We start from the raw sequence: 14,177 nt of genomic DNA on the forward strand, positions 1-14,177 counted from the left end.
TTTCTGGAGTAGTATGCTACCAACCTACATGCCACAGTAAGTAATAATCATATTATTACTAATGACTAACAATAATAATAATTAGTATTGTCACATAATTATAATTATTATTATCATTACTAATATAATTATTATCATATAATTATTGTCATTCTTTTTTATCTTCTTCCTCATAATCGTCATCATCAAAGCTTCTTTGGGATACTTTGTGCCAAGTTGTAAACTTTTGTCCACTGCAGCTCCCCAGTTGAATGATAAAAGAATGTAAGGACAGTGGGTAAATAGGCAGGGCTATTGCGGACAGACCTGTGCAGGCTGGACCCTGTACTTCAGGGCTGGGCCCAGAGCGTGAGTGGACTCTGAAATCTGATCTGTGCTCTGTTTTCCCAGCAGAACACCTTGGCTCAGAGCAGCATCTGCAAGGAAGATGAGACATCGCTTCTCATTTGCACATAGGCTATGGGCTGACTGTGGCCCTGAGCCTAAGGGAGGCCTAGTGCTAATCACCAGAGTCAGGGGAAAAAAACACAAGAAGATGGTAAGCCTTTTTGGAGAAGTTCCAAAACCATAATTTGGCAGCGTCAAGGCCAAGTGGGAGAAACAAGTGCTTGGGGAAATGGTGGGGAGGTGCACAATCTAGTGTTTAGGTTCAGGACTGTGACTTTAGCCAAGGCAGTTTTCATGGCATTACCGTCACCTCTGGTGTCTTCATGGTTTTTCTTGGCTTGGGCCATTATTACTTTACCTAAGATTTTTAGAAATTAAATTTGGTCATATGCTGGGTCCTACCTGTTTTGAAGTAGCTCTTAGAATTTCCTCTTTATCTCCCTTTACCTCTTTAAAGTGACTAACGTGAAATTTGGTACTTTTAACAAGTAATCTGACTTGCCTGATTCTTGATTTAACCTGAGAACATATTTAAGCAAAACTTGTTAGAAAGTGAGTTAAAGTGTGGCTCATTCGTCTGAAGCCTGTGAAGGATGTTACAGCTGCTGCAGCGAGACAAGCAGGCTTTGTTTGTATTGAACCACAGCAGTGTCTCATGCTCTTCCTTGCTCTCTATTTAGCACTCTATCTTTGTCTAATCTTCAACAAAGCATAGTCTGTGCAGGCAGTCTGTAGTAAGCATAGTGAATCAGCTGATCCTTCTGGAAGGTGGCAGCAGTGTCAAGTGTCTAAATATTTATTTCAAATATAACATATCCTGTGGTCCTCCATATCCAAAGATTTTCCCATTTAAAATACCTGCGACTGTGCCTAGACGGTGTGGCTCAATGGTTGAGTGTAGAGACCTATGATAAACCAGGAGGTTGTGGTTCGAGTTCCGGGTGGGAAACATGCCTGGGTTGCGGACTCAATCCCCAGTAGGGGGCATGCAGAAGGCGGCTGATCAATTATCCTCTCTCATCATTGATGTTTCTATCTATCCCTCTCTGAAATGAATAAAATATACTTAAATAAAATAAATACCTGTGACTGTATAATTCACATGGCTTTTGCAATAAGAGGCCATGCAAATAGGCTCAAGTGTCACAATCACTACTAAGCTAGTGTGAACCACACAGCTGGCCCTCTTAGGGATGGCATAAGCAGTGGTTCTCAACCTTCTGGCCCTTTAAATACAGTTCCTCACGTTGTGACCCAACCATAAAATTATTTTCGTTGCTACTTTATAACTGTAATGTTGCTACTGTTATGAATCGTAATGTAAATATCTGATATGCAGGATGGTCTTAGGCGACTCCTGTGAAAGGGTCGTTCGACCGCCGAAAGGGTTGTTCGACTGCCAAAGGGGTCGCGACCCACAGGTTGAGAACCGCTGGCATAGAGGAAGAAGAGCACTGTGCTTTGAGCAGGATTGCCACAATGATTGTGCATATTGGTAGGGATGCCCTGTGGCATGGATGGCTACAGATGGAGGTGTAGTAGACACAATTGACTAGGTTATCTATAGTAACAAACAGCCCCAAAGTCTCTGGCTCAATACAGCAGAAGTTGATTGTTTGCTCATGCTAAATGTCCAGCATGGGGAGGCAGGGAGACCCCACTGCACCTCAACATGTGCTTTTACAATAACTCCAGCTGGGAGAAATCTAGTGAACCACACACTGGCTTTTAAAGCCTCTGCTTTCAAGTGACATGTGTTACTTCTCTTTCCATTTTATTAGCTAAAGCAAGTCACATGTCCACACCTAATCACAAAGGAGGCAGAGAAATGCAACCTTACCATGTATCCAGAAGGAGGAGAGAATAGAAATATTTGGAACAACTCTAATGATTACAACTAGGGGTCATTTAGAAAGACTCCAGTGCTACCTTTGAGCTCTAGGAGCTGTTAACAGAGATTAGGAAAAATGATGTCCACATTTAAAAGTCACATTTATTACCCTCACAACATCGATGCCTTATTTCCAGAGATAGGTATTCTCTCTAGAAAGAAAAGCAGTAAGTTCTAACTCTTCCACGTGGGTTCACTATATTTTCACCTTTAAAGTAAAGAATTTCATAAAACACAGATACCATTACTGAGAAATAACATAAGAGAGAGACTGATTCTCAGAGACTTCAGAAATGAAATGACTCCAGGTAGCAGATAGACATTGCCTGAAGGGCCTACTCTTTCTAAGTATCATCCTTCCCATCTACATTTAAGTCACTTGTTAAAACTGGTGGGAATCTGGAAGCAATTCTGTTTAACAGGAGTCTCTATCCAAGACAGAGCAGGTTGGATCACAGTGGACATCTGACCAAAGCTAGGCCAGAGTCTCTTCCCTAGGAATGTGGAGTTTGGACTAACAGAAACACTTCTAGAAAACGAGTTTGACTAATTGGTCTGGTTTGTCTGTTGATTAGAGATGAACTGAGACTGTTAGTGCTCACTAACTATCCATATGTTCCTCCTGTTTTCCAGTTTCCCTTGCAGGTAGATTGGAGCTATGTGACCAACTTCTGGCCACTGGGAAATAAATAGAAGTGGTTTCAACCACTGTCGGGCTTGGCTGTTGAAAATATTCCTGCTATCATTTCACTTTCTGTTTCCCCACAGCAGTGACCATGGAGGCCACATGTTCCAGATGGCATAATTATAAGATGTAGAAGGGCTTCCCATCCCATAGAAATCTGTGACATGGGTGAGGAAAGAAATCTTTTTTAAAAAAAATTAAATATATTTGTATTGATTTCAAAGAGGAAGGGAGAGGGAGAGAGATAGAAACATAAATGATGAGAGAGAATCATTGATTGGCTGCCTCCTGTATGCTCCACACTGGGAACTGAGCCTGCAACCTGGGCATGTGCCCTGACTGGGAATTGAACCATGACTTTCTAGTCAGATGGGCAACCACTGAGCCATGCCAGCTGGGCTTTTTTTTTTTTTTTAAGAAATCTTTATGGTTTAGGATTTATTTCTTGTCTCAGCATATCCTAGACTATCCTAACATAGCACCAACACAGAAGCAGCCTCATTCTGCTGAGAACTAAAGAAAAGATGAACTGCAAAGAGGAAGAAAAATGGTGTACATGAGCAGAGGGGAACAGAGATGAGATGAAGAGATTCGTGCAATAGGCCTTCCTTTCCCCTGGCTGCTGGCACCGGTTTTCCTCTGGCACCCAGCACCCAGGCCTTCACTCTGGCTGGGCTCCAGCTGGAGCTGGCCCCGCGGCCGTGAGGCTTTCGCTGCCCCGCGGGCCCCGGGGCCGTCAGGCTTCGCTCCACCGCTTGGAGCCTATGTATGCAAATTAACTGCCATCTTTGTTAGGTTAATTTGCATACTCTCCTGATTGGCTGGTTAGCATAGCAAAGGTATGGTCAATTTACATGTTTGTCTATTATTAGGTAAGATTTCTTGTTTTTAGTAAGCTGTACCAAAAAGATTTTGTCCTTTGCAATTAAAAAAAGATATAACTAATACGGCTCCTTTCTCAGTGCTTCAGTTTATTCTTTAATTCATTATACCATGAAAACAACTAACAAGTTAATAGGTATGATTCTGACTTCATTTCTAATTTCATCATGCCAGGAATGCCAGGATCTAGAGGAAAGTCTTGTCCAGATGGGATTCCATAATATAGTCAACCCTCAAGACACAATTCCAGAATTACAGATCTCTATTTATACAATATTTAAATAAAGGTAGATAATCTTTTCAGTTTTATTGGTTACAAATCACCAGCTGACAAGTTACTCAACTTCTACAATTGCAGCAAAATTCTAAAGCTATCAAGAAAGGGTTGCTTGTTCAAGAACAGCTAAGGAATTGATTGGCTCTTCAGAATCCGTGCCAACTTCCTTTCTGCAGGCGGGCTAAATAGTGGATACTTTTTATAGAAAGAAAGCCATCATATTAGGAGAAAAACTCTCTCTGCTGTGAATAAGCCGAATGCAATAACAGAAATTGCAGACAAAAGAGTTTTTGATGACAGATATTGCTGATGCCTTGTGCCTTCAAAGGCATTCCAGGAAAGGTGAAGGCATAATAATGACTAATAATAACTCATGTTTCTTCCAGGATATTACTCACTGGACCAATGGATCACTTGAGATATATGTCAGTGAGTCAGCTCATATTTTTGGCAAAAAGATCCCAGGTCCCCAAGCTCGTTGCATCAAACTGAGTAAACCCTAAATGAATACATCCTGGGGAGAATTAAAGTCAGTGAAGCTTTGATTGCAAAAAAACAAAATTTTGCTCTTTCAGTTTCTCCATCTACTACCTCACCCCATATATCTGAGCAAAATGAAATTATCAAGGCCAATGAAGAAAATCTCAAGCATATCCTTCAAAAGAGAAAGGACCCAGATGAAGGAGAAAGGCAGAAATACCAGTAGGAAACAAGGAGAATCTAACAACTCACCAAGCTCTGAAACAACATGAACTTATAAGTGTATGTTGCAACTTACATGATATAAGGATATAACAAAGACAGTTAAAATAATAATGGTTACAAATAAAAAGGAGGTTAGACTGGATGGTATAAGGGCTTTTATTTGAAATTCCATGATGAAAGGACTATGTGTACTGATGTAGCTCAAGGGCCAGATGTGGCCTTTGATGAAATTTATCCTATGATAATGACATTGATATTCATTTTCTTATATTTTACTGCATCATGCACTCAGAAGAGTTTGTTAAAATATAGGTACAGTTTAAAAAATAATAATAACCCAATATCCATGTAATCACCACCTACCCTAGTTTAAGAATAAAATATTAACAGTCTCCTCTGCGACTCCCTTTCAATGGCCAACCGTTACTACTAGTGCACACTGTTGTGTTAATTATTTCCTGCTTTCTTTATGGTTTTACTACCTATTTTCATACACCCAAACAACATATTTAGTTTTAAAAATTTGGTAGCTGCATAAAGAAAGATCAAAGTTACACTACTAACTCAGGGATGAACACAACAAAATCTTTTGTTGACAACTCCCCTGAGAGTTTACAAGAGCCCTTTCCAGGGAAGTCAGTGGGCAAGGTTGTAAGCTTGGGGCTCTGCACACTCAGGACATCTGGCAAGACTGCCAGGTAAGCCTGGTACTGGAGTCAGGTAGAAGTATGGTCAGAGGGTTATTTCCGACCTTAGCTTCAGCTCTTAGATGTAAGTTTAAGCAGAAAGTTTGGTGAAATGTATCCTCAGTTGATCCAGGCATTAGGGCATGGAAAGGGAGCAGAAACTTAGTCAACAAATAATAATAAGAATCACAGGTAAGAATCTGGGCAAGGCTTATTTAAGTATTCTGTCCTCAGGTTGAAATAGAGAGTAAAATAACAGAGGACTTGGCTATGACAACCACCAACATGTCAGTCTCTTGAGTCTCCTGCTCCTCTCTGGACTAGCTGTCCTCTATGTCTATTGACAGCTGTCCTGGAATCTCCCTTCACTGACCTCATGGGGATTTCCTTTGCCTTTCCCCCAAGTTGGATCACCTGTATCCAGAACTGGAATGCATAATTTGTGGAACCCAGTGAAAATGAAAATGCAGAATTCCTTGTTTAAAAATTATTAATAATTTCAAAATGGTAACAGCCGAGCAAAGCCAGCCATGCCTATATACCATGTCTTCCTGTTTCCTGGTTTTACTCTCTTGTTTTAGTAACACATTCCCTAGTAGTCTTTTAAGAAAGGATACATGGAGCCCTAACTGGTTTGGCTCAGTGGATAGAAATCCGCCTGCAGACTGAAAGAAAGGGTACATGGGAAATAAATTTTTGAGATTTTAATGTCTGAAAATGTCTGTTCTAGTCTCATGCTTGAATGTGAGCCACTTTATTGTACAACACTGTGTTCTACATGTTGCTCCCTGGAGTTGTACAAAACAATAGTCCTACTTAATTAAAATCTTATTTATGGTGTCAGTGTGAAGAGGTCTGAAGTTATTTGGATTCTTAATTCTTTATATATGTTTTTATTCCTTTCTGGAAGTTTATATAAATTCTCTCTGCTCTGGTGTTCTGAACATTTATAATGTGCCTTTGTGAGGGTCTATTTTCATCCATTGTGCTTAGGACTCTATAGGCCCTGCTGATCTGACAACTCCTGTTCTTCAGTTCTGATAAATTTTCTTTTTTTTTTTTTTTTTTTTTTTTTTTTTTTTTTTTTTTTTTTTTTTTTAAATATATTTTATTGATTTTTTACAGAGAGGAAGGGAGAGAGATAGAGTTAGAAACATCGATGGGAGAGAAACATCGATCAGCCGCCTCCTGCACATCTACCACTGGGGATGTGCCCGCAACCCCGGTACATGCCCTTGACCGGAATCGAACCTGGGACCCCTCAGTCCGCAGGCCGACGCTCTATCCACTGAGCCAAACCGGTTTCGGCCTGATAAATTTTCTTGTGTCCATCCCTGAGTAATAGTGTAACTTTGATTTACATTTTCCTCTCTTTCTGGAACTCTTATTATTTGGGTGATGAACCTTCTAGTACATACCTCTCACTTTCTTACTCTTTCTTCTTTGTCTACTCTTTGTTCTACTCTCTGAGAAAATCCTTTATCTTACATTCTAGCCCTTCTTTTTTTATTTCATGATGTTCTTTTTTGTTCTCTAAATGAACTTTTCCTATAGCAACCTATTTTTGTTTCACATATGCAGTGTTGTTTATTATCTGACAATATAGGAATTCTTGTTTGTTTTCTCTTCCCTACGTAGTGGCTATTGTTCCAGATGGCCTTTTTCTTGTATTTATTTGGGTCTCTATCTTTTTCCTTGGGGACTCCTCAAATATTTGGTTACCTTTGTTTTTGTTGTTGTTGTTGTTGTTTCTGTTTGTTTGGTTGGTTTTTATTTTTGTTTTGTTTTGTTTTTGCTCTTGATAAATAGCAAATTAAAAATTGATAAAGATTACCGAGTAAGTGGGCAGGGTTTGACAACTTTAAACTTTAAGGTGATCTGGGTGGGCTGTTTCTTAGGGGACCTCTGAAGTTAGTATTTTTACATTTTCTTCTTATTCTGGTCTTATTCTCTGGACGTATCAGAGAATTTTCTAAAGTCCTGCCTGGTAGATGAGAGTCTGGCCGACAAACAAATGAGGACAGAGGTCTGGAGGGAGAGTCAAAACAGAGGAGCTAATTCCAGGCCCCACTTTCCACCCAGGAAGAAGCCCTGCCCTCAACGGTGCCTGGCACCCCTCAGCCGAGAACCATCCGTGTCTCTTTCCACAGAGACAAAACCTCCAGATTTCTGTCAGGACGGGGGCCAGACAGTCACCTGGTGCCACGAAAAGGGAAAAGGCAGCTTGGAAGCCAATTGTTTTTCAAGTAGCTTTTTCTTCCTTATTTAAGACCTCTCATTTACCTCGATCCTAGCATACTGAATGCTGCCAATTCCTGAAACTTTTGAGCATTCTGTAGTTTTAAGCCACCTGGGGACTCCGTTTTCTTGGGCCTGTTAAGCCAGTTACCACTGGCCCATCTGCTTTCCAGCTTCCAAAATTTAATTGCTCTTACCAATTCTCCTACTTTCCTTGTGTTTATGTATTTTGTTTAAATCTCTTTAATGGAATAAATGTCAGTAATAAAGAGGAAAAAAAAATCTCTTTAATGTAGTTTTGGCATGCTTCAGGAGGAAGTAAAAGTAATACATGCATGCAACCCACCATCTAAACTCAGAACCCCCCCTGGCTTCCTTTAAACAGCCTTCTTTGGAACTTGCTTTTCGAAACCTGTTTTTCACTTACTCAAATGTACTGATGATGATGTTGCTCGTGCGTTGGCATGGCAGTGACAGCTAACCCTAAATCCCAGGCCTGGCTTCTGCTGGTGGCCTGAGGTGGGAAATGTCTATGGGATTATCTGTTCGGCACTCGCTCTCCTCCAGCAGTTCTCCAGTTTAGCCCTTTTAGGAGCTGTGGTTTAGGAGATAGTCCTTTTTTTTTAAAGGGAGAGGGGTTTGAAAATGTTTTACTACTAAAATGCAAGTTTTACTAGCAATTAAAATTTTTCATCAGGAACCTCTTAGTGAAGTAGGAAAGGTATTGACTTTGAATCTAAAAAATGTTGAGGTCTATGTTCAAATGCTGTAGCTTTGGGCAAGTTATTTGATCTCTTTCCCCTCAGTTTCTTCATATGTGAATGGGGAATGAAGGTGCAGGGATGAAAAAAGACCCAGTTTAAAAGATGCCTGGCATGGGAGGGATGTCCCTTCTCCATACCCACTGTCTCCACCTGTAAGTATATTTTGGAAAACAAACCAAAAAAGATGCATGGCATGTGGTTAAGATCTATGAATGTCTATTCTCCCCCCATTTCTCTCATCTGCTAGCCAACAGCATTAAGATAGCACAGTTTGTTCTGTAAAGTAAATGTCCCCAAGAGTGTTAAAGGAGGACGTATCAACAAAGGCAAAAATTATCTACCAGCAGCCTGGGGGAAACTTTGAGAAGGGTACTCCTTACAGATTTTTATTTGATACAAATAATGATGCCAGCTGCCAAGGTACCTGAGAAAACTGTTGTCTTCCGTTCTTTTCTGACCAACCACAAGGATATCTTTGCTTTGAGCTGTTTATATGGTCCCCTTATGAACTGGCTTGCAGGATTTAAGACTGCAGTCTAAAACTCGGTGTTGTTTTCTTTCTGGAATCTCACTGGACCTATGCTAAGGGCCTGGCTAACCCATGTTCAGGCCAAGTGATCCAACCCTGGTATTACAGACAAATGATGCACACTCCCTTAAAATAAATGCAGACTTTAGAGTTACCTTGAGCATTTAACCATCAATTACCCAACTGTTCTACAGGTATTTAATGAGCATCTCTGCCTTTCCCTGCACCAATCTACTTTCTCCTTTGCCAGTTATTTTCTCTCATACTTGGTTAGGATCCATTTATGACTCCTTTGCATAAAAACCCTCAGTGGTTTCCCACCATCTGCAGGATGAAGACAAGACTTGTCACATAAGGCCCCTGCCTGTCCTTGCAGCTCTTAAATTTGGAGTAGAGAAAAAGTGAAACCTCAAAGTAGAGCCAAGTGTTTTATACAAGTACAATTCTTGTCCTCAGAGCCAATGTGAGAATAATCAGAGTATCCTATCTAATAAAGAGGGACTATGCTAATTGACCCTCATACCGTTGTAAAGATGGCAGTGCCCACAGCCAATAAGGAGGGAATATGCTAATTGACTGCCACACCCTCAAAGATGGCAGCGCCCACAGCTACAGGATGGCAGTGCCCAGTCCCCTCAGCCCCACTGAGGTGGCAGGCGTTCGGCAAGGCTGGGCCTGCTGCTCCGCACGCCTGCCTCCGGAGTCCCCCAGTCCCCCTCAGCTCCCCAGCTGCCCAGGGCTGCCCGAGGCTCAGGTAACCAGGGCCAGTCAAGGTGTGGGCTGCCAGCAGTGGCAGCAGCAGAGGTGTGATGGGGCGTCACCTTCCCCTGATCGCCAGGTCTCCTCCTGCCTCCCGCCCCTGAGGGCTCCGGACTATGAGAGAGGGCAGGCTGGGCTGAGGGCCCCCCCCCGCCCAGTGCATGAATTTTCATGCACCGGGCCTCTAGTAAAGTATAAATAGCAAATTAAATCCTTCCATGCTTAGCCCACACTTGACCTTAGAGAGTTTGGTGCTCAGAGGAAATGTGGGCTGCTTACAGTGAAGTGTTCATGGTTTGTTTCTTTCTTTATAACCTATTCCTATCTCTTGAAAAAAATGAGCCTAGGAAGCTTTGGTGGAAATGTTAACTAGAAATAGAAAAAGCAGGACTAAAGGAAAAGGTAATCTTTTAGGTCTAAAGGTCATTATCATTGCCAGATTCATGCTGGATTCCCTGGCAGCTAGGGCACAGAGGGAAGCAGGGTATACTAGTATTAGTTGAATTTTGTTGATAGAAAAGAGGAAACTTACCAGTTCTTGAAAACAGGCAAAGTATTTTATATTTCTTTTCATTGCATTTTAAATTATAAAATGAATGCATGTCTTTTGTAAAAAAAAAAAAAAAAAAACCTCAAATAATACAAACATCTATATACTGAAACATGAATGCTCACCTTACTTATACCTCCACTTCCATTCTCCAGAAGTAAACTCTAACCCCTGAGATTAACCCTTCTTTCCTAGAGGTTTGTTTTTATTTTTTCAATTAGAAGTACTTACACAGCTTTCATAGAATGTGAGTTTTATTTGTTTGCTTCAAAATTTTTATCAAACTAACCATGGTATTTTGTAACTTGCATTTTCACTTTACAGTGTATTAGGAACATTCTTCTACATCATATAAATAGATCTACCACTTTAATTTTACTGTCTATAATATTCCAATAAATGGAGGTAGTATAATTTACTTAATCTGTTTTTTAAATTACAGTCTTATAAGTAATGAGCATGCTTGTATTTACACTTTTTGAAATGAAACTGTGGGATCACGTGGTTTGTATACTTAAAATTTTGATGACTTGTCTTTAAAAAGACTGCATCAATTTATATTCTCATCAGCAGTGTTAGAGAGTGCCATTTCCCTATTCCCTTGCCAGCATTTGATATTATCGACCTTTTTCATTTTCTGGCACAAATTTCTAAATGGAATGTCTCCTGGCAAGGGCAGTATATTTTAATCAACAAATGAGACGGCCTCGTTTCTCCTGTTCTCGGGCGGTGGTTTTCGGGCTGTGCTCTATGGAGCCCGAGGAATTCTAGTGATGGGAGCGGGAAAGCACAAAAGACAGACCTCCACCCTCTTAACCAAGGCAACTGAGTTTCACTGTTTTACATGTTGCACTTTGGGACTAGCTTTTATTTTTAGATATGATTTTGTTGTTAAAAACAAGTTTGCAAACTACGGGTCTGAGCCTTGTTTCTCATTGAACCATTAGCAACTTAAAGAGGGTCTGAAAATGGAATCCTTCAGGGCAAAAAGGAAGGGGTGTTACACAGTGACTCTCCAGCTGAGCCAAAATATTTCCATTTATACGTTTGTTAGTCTGCTAACGATCTTGTTCATGCTAGGCCCCACTCTGTTATGCCCAATTGTAATCCTGCAACCAATCCGAAAACAGCATTTCTTCCATGATTTGGATTAAAATTCCCCTATTTAACCACCCACCACTCTCACAACACACACACACACACACACACACACACACACACACACACACACACACCACTTGTGTGGATCACATCCCTCTTTATTTGTGTAAACTTGATGTTGCCTGGGGCTTTCTTTCTCCTGCCTGAGTAAAATCCCATGGCCCCATGATCCGCTAAGATTTCTGTGAGTTCCTTCAAGCCTCAGGTTTTCATGGCCTCCTTTGCCTTCTAATTTTTCTGGCGCTCTCTTTGAGATCCATCATGTGAAACTTAGCTCCTTCTTTGGTAGTCACACACACAAATGATAACAATAAACTAACCCACTACACAAAGCCTTCTTGAGAACAGTCATATTTACTGTAAATAGCAATGCTCGGAAGGTCAGAGAAAGATGGGTTTAAGCCACAAGGATACAAATAATTTCAAAATGGTACCATGAGCAATTACTGTGGCCTTTCTTGGGCTAATGGCCTTCCAACAGTCCTTCTTTACCTTGCCAGCTCCTCTCTTCTATTCTTTATCGTCACTCACTCCCCCCTGGATTGAACCAAGAACTTCAAATTATTTTCCTCTACTAAGCTTTGTAGCTCATTTCTCCCCAGCTTTTGCCCCCAAACTCAGATGGCCAATCTCTTCATAGTGTTTAGCTTATTAGAGGGGCTTTCCATTTCGGAATCAAACCTTTCTAGGAGGCTGTTTTCTTTTAAAAAAAAAAATAGCAATAGAAATATTGCTTTTTTCTCTATACCCCTGCTATTTCTTCCTCACTGAAATATTGTATTGCTTTTGTCCTCTAAACATTTTATACACCTGGCCCCTGCAACTAAATGCTAAGCAGCCCAAGAGCAAGAACTCTGTTTTTTTGTAGCTTTAAAATGTCCAGTCTTTGGTATATGCCTCACAAATGCATAATCAATAAAGTAACCACTGATTATACAATTAAAAGAAGAGTAAACAATAAGTGAATATGAGACCCTTGGATGTTTTATAAGATGTTATAGATATCTCCTGACAAAGATCATAAAATTAGTAATCTTTAGGAAATTCATTAAAACATTCAGACATATTTTCAAGTTGAATTTATTTTTTAGGAGATCCATAATGTAAGATTATCCTACTCAAAATAGTCACTACTTCACATTTCTTCTTTATGTTGCCCTTTACTCTTCTAAAATGTCTTTTCTACTTCGCCCATGAACTAGATATTATTTTTGTTTATTCCCATCCCACCTGGCCAGATAAGAAGGAAGCAGAGATGATTATCTATATCAGTACAATATCTCATCTTGCAGGGATCTTAAGAATAAAGAATACTATATAAAGTAGCATGCTATGTAAACCAAGGCTTAAAACATTCTTTAGCGAACCATCATAAAATATCACTTGAAATTCCTACAGGATCTCTTCTGCCTGCTATGTTTAATTCCTAAGTCTCATGTTATTAAAAGAAGTCTGTTTACTCTTTTATCTACACTCATATTTTACAATTTTTTTTTCATCAAAACTGGCTTAGTTTGGTGTGAGAAAGTGGGAACATATAACAAGTTAGAATTTCTGATATTTGGCCCTTTGCAATAAATTAACGTTCAAGAATAACCCAAAGTTCAGAAACCAGACCCAATTTAATTGTGGAAAAAATATATATAGACTGTTCTATTCTGCTCATCTGTATGACAGAATTTTTCCCAAAATATTCAAGTGAAAAAAGTTTCTCCCAACTATTTGCTGCTTATAAGAGACTCACTTCAGATTTAAGGACACATATAGGCTCAAAGTGAATAGATAGAAGATGGAAAAGGCTACTCCATGAAAGTGAAAACCAAAAGAAAGAATGTTTAGCTATACTTATGTCAGACAAAATAGTTTAAGCCAAAATGGTAACAAGAGAAAAACAAGGTTATTATATCATGGTAAAGGGGTTAATTCATCAAGAAGATATAACAACCATACATATATATGCACCAACATTGGAGTATCTAAATATATTAAGCAAATACTAGCATATCTGAAGAGAGAAATAGACAACAATTCAATAATGGTAGGGGACTTTAATAACCCACTTTTAGCATTCAGACAGAAAATCAACAAAACGTTGGACTTTAACCATATATTAAACCACACGAACCTCACAAATATTTGTAGAATAATTCATCCAACAAGAGCAGAAAATACATTCTTCTCAAGAGCACATGGAACATTCTTCAAGGTAGATCATGTGATAAACCACAAAACAAGTCTTAGCAAATTTAGGAAGATTGAAATCCTACCAAATATCCTTTCTGACCACAATGGTATGAAACTAGAAATCAACAATAAGAGGAAAGCTGGAAAATTTACGAGCATGTGGGGACTAAACAACGCATTCCTGAACAACTGTTGGGACAAAGAAGAAATTTTTTAAAAATCTGTAAAATAAATTAAAAAACACATCTTATTCACAATAGCATCAAAACAAATATAATGTTTAGGAATAAATTTAACCAAGAAAGTGAAAAATCTGTACAGTAAAAACTATAAGACTTTGATGAAAAATATTGAAGTAGATACACATGGAAAGATATTTCATATTTCATGTGCATGGATCCAAACAATTAATATCATTAAAATGCCCATATTACCCAAAGCCATCTATAGAGTTAATGCAACCCCTATCAAAATTCCAA

The sequence above is a fragment of the Myotis daubentonii genome, chromosome 12 (assembly GCF_963259705.1).
Source record: "Myotis daubentonii chromosome 12, mMyoDau2.1, whole genome shotgun sequence".
Lineage (NCBI taxonomy): Eukaryota > Metazoa > Chordata > Mammalia > Chiroptera > Vespertilionidae > Myotis > Myotis daubentonii.